We start from the raw sequence: 3,442 nt of genomic DNA, 5'->3' as shown, positions 1-3,442 counted from the left end.
CCATCTACTATGCGAATGAAAATTACAGTTAAAAGCAATGCATCGATTTTCATGAAATTTGGCACAAAAAATTAACATACACCAAAGAGTTCTCAGTCAATTATTTGGCCAATTTCACTGATTTATTACAGAGCTGCAGCCATACTTCTGTGTCCCAATTATAGCGGATAGAGGCTTTACTGCCGGCAATCTCAGGTGTGGTCAGAGACAATTTTCTTGCTGCCCGTTTATCTGGTAATCGAACATTCTTGTTGATTTGATGTATCGCATGCCTGGTTTGATTCACCTTTTTAATTGGCCTCTTCCGGTGCGACACCTGGAACCGGTTCTGGAATACAACCGGTTCAGATATGTTCTGAAACAATTTTCCTGCTTACCGTTCATCTAGTTATCGAAAAAGCCGCTCTTTGAAGTGTCGCATGCTTGGGTTTGGTTCACTTTTTTTATTGGCCACTTCCGGCGGGACACCTGGAACCGGTTCCGGAATACAACCGGTTCAGATATGGTCTGAAACTATTTTTTTGCTTACCGTTTATCTGGTTATCGAAAAAGCTGCTCTTTGATGTGTCGTATGCATGGGTTTGGTTCACTTTTTTTAATTCACCACTTCCAGCAGGGCACCTTGAACCGGTTCCGGAACACTACCGGTTCAAATAAGATCTAAAACTATTATCCTGCTTATCATTTAACTGGTTATCGAAAAAGCTGCTATTTGACGTGTCGCATGCATGGGTTATGTTCACTTTCTTATTTGGCCACTTCCGGCGGGACACCCGGAACCGGTTCCGGAGCACTACCGGTTCAGATATAGTCTGAGACTATTTTCCTACTTCCCATTCATCAGATAATCGAAAATGCCATGGTTTGATGGGTCGCATGCATTTGCATATCTGGCCCCTTCCTGGGGTACCGGTCCGGAACACATAAATGGCCATAACTTCGGAACGGCTGGACCGATCTGAACCATTTTCAATAGGAAACAATGGGACAATATACCACGTCGAATGAACCATCGGTCGTTGAAATCGGTTCATATTTACTATCTAAAAATGAGGTGACCTTTTTGTACACATAAACACACACATACATACATACACACACACACATACATACACACAGACATCATCTCAACTCGTCGAGCTGAGTCGATTGGTATATAACACTTGACCCCTCCGGGGGCTCTATCAAAATGTCGTTTTTGGAGCGAACATATAGCCTTTCGGTACACCTTGGTGTACGAGAAAGGCAAAAAAAAACGTTAAAAAGAAAATTTCATGTCGCATTGTATTTATTTTCAACCATTTTCATAAAGCTAATAAAACTCATGATTTCTACATTTTGCATTCAAACGTTGATAACGGAAGATCTCATCTTGTAACAAAGCCTAAATGGCATTTAAATTCGCAGCAATTCCCTTTCACCGACAGCCGATGATTTTTCTGTTTAGTTCCAATGCCAAACCGTGCAATAGCTACTCCCATCGATAAAATGCTAATAATCACCCCCCAACACGGACCACCAGCTGCCGCTAATGACTTTTCCAATTTTTGAGGTTTTCCACCACGGTGCGGTGGCGATTGGATTTTATTCCTTTTTCCGCGTGCGCTGATTGCGTTGTTGGTTGTTGGATCCCAAAGCGAGTGTATCCGGTTAAGGTGGCGATCTAAAATCGAAAGAAAGACGTAAAAGTGGGCGTTTTTATGATGATGCTACACCGGAGTGGGACCAGCGCGGACCGAGCAATAACAGGATGATTACCTTGTATTCGGATGGCGGTGCGGTAGATGCTGTCGAGTGCCGGGTGCTCGCTAGCTATTGTTCCGAATGGTGTAAAACAAGCCAGCAGAGATAGAACACCAGCATGATACAAATGAACGATCCGAATGTTTTCAAAAGTGTTCGCTGTGAGTCATTCAGTTTGTGGGAGGGTTTGGGATTGTTTTCGTCGTCGTTGATGCTGTAGTTGTTTGAAGCACTTGTTGAACGATCCGGTAGTCGATGGATGTTTTGATGCAGCATTTTGATTTACCTTGACGGTTGGGTTACACTGTTGGCATACTAGGATTGCCATAATCATCATTTTTTTAGTGAATTTTATTTAACTAATGCTTATTCTTCACAAGACATAAGGTACCCCGGGGCAAGTGAGAATCCGGGGCAAGTGAGACCTACAGCTACAATTTTGTTTATTTGTTAGTTTTAAGGCAAACGTTCTTCATAGAAAACATAGATGTCACACCAACGGATGCTTTGAATTCAAAAATTGTTATTGTTCTCACCATAAAGAGACCATATATGTTATTGTTGTTCATATGTAATTTTCAATTCACTAAGTGAAATTAACGTACTCCTCTACATTCGTCGTTTGAAAACAGAAGAACAAATAAAGTAAAACTTTTTCGGTTTCAGGATAATCTTTGGAGTTGTTGCAAATTATTTTAAGCAAATAAGCTGAAGTTTATTTTCATTTATTACCTTTTGTTAACTGCTCTCACTTGCCCCAGTGCATTTCAGCATCTGGGGCAAGTGAGACCTAAGAGAGTAAACAAACACAATTACATAGTTTGATCTCGCTTTCTTCAGCCTTAGCGAAATTTACACAAAACTGAAGTAAAATTCGGCGCCTTAAGTAATCAATCGTTCAATTACAATTAATTACTTCTATTCTGATGATGAAGCTATTGTTCAAAATGGTAAAGTCTTTGATAGAACACATTTTTTTCGAAAACGTATATTTTTCATATTTTCGTTCAAGCAAATTCTATTATTTTGTCGTTTTTCGCTGCATAATGAGTTTTCCTGAATGTTTAGGAACCGGTCATACAGTATGAAAAAATTGGAAAACGACTTATTCGGAGTTCACGATTTAAAAATCTTTATTTAATGATCGTAAATTTATTTAATGGAAAGCATAACATCTGTAAATGTTGAAAAATCTTTTGGCGAGACTCATCAACTACATTATATGAAAAGTAAGTTTGGAAATCATTCGGCATTTAACCTTAGGTGCTTTTTATATAAATAAAATCAATTTGTTTTGCAGCGGCTGCTAGAGTAAAATCATGTTTTTTCTTAGTGATTCGTTATTATATGTGTTACGTAATTTATGCACGATACCACAAAACTTTTCCAACATAAATCGCTAAACATAGTTATTCGCATAAGATATTAATTATTTATGCCACCTTACATATATGCAGCAAGTATATTAAGCCATAAGTACAACAAATCCGGATAGGTCCCACTTGCCCCGTAATACGGTGTAAATAAAGATCTGCTCCACTTTTCATTATATGCATAATATACACAATTTAAAATTTTTGAAACAGTTTTAATGCCCGTTAATAAGAAGAAATATACCAACAATGTCTTTCAGAACCATTGGAATTATAAAATTATTTATGTTTTGAATTTTTTGGCTTGACAAAACCAAACTAGCATT

General features: G+C 38.3%; 1 long non-coding RNA gene across 1 annotated transcript; it reads right to left on the bottom strand.

The window, feature by feature from the left end:
- Positions 1-1,328: 1,328 nt before the first annotated feature.
- On the bottom strand, positions 1,329-2,072 carry LOC134287355 (uncharacterized). Its single transcript, XR_009997242.1, has 2 exons — positions 1,759-2,072; positions 1,329-1,663 (listed from the first exon to the last, which is right to left on the bottom strand). It is a non-coding gene; the product is annotated as an uncharacterized LOC134287355 (long non-coding RNA).
- Between the last annotated feature and the right edge of the window lie 1,370 nt (positions 2,073-3,442).

This window comes from Aedes albopictus, chromosome 2 (assembly GCF_035046485.1).
Source record: "Aedes albopictus strain Foshan chromosome 2, AalbF5, whole genome shotgun sequence".
NCBI classification, from domain to species: Eukaryota; Metazoa; Arthropoda; class Insecta; order Diptera; family Culicidae; genus Aedes; species Aedes albopictus.
Note: the sequence above shows the minus strand (reverse complement) of the source record. Positions and strands in the feature narration are given on the sequence as shown.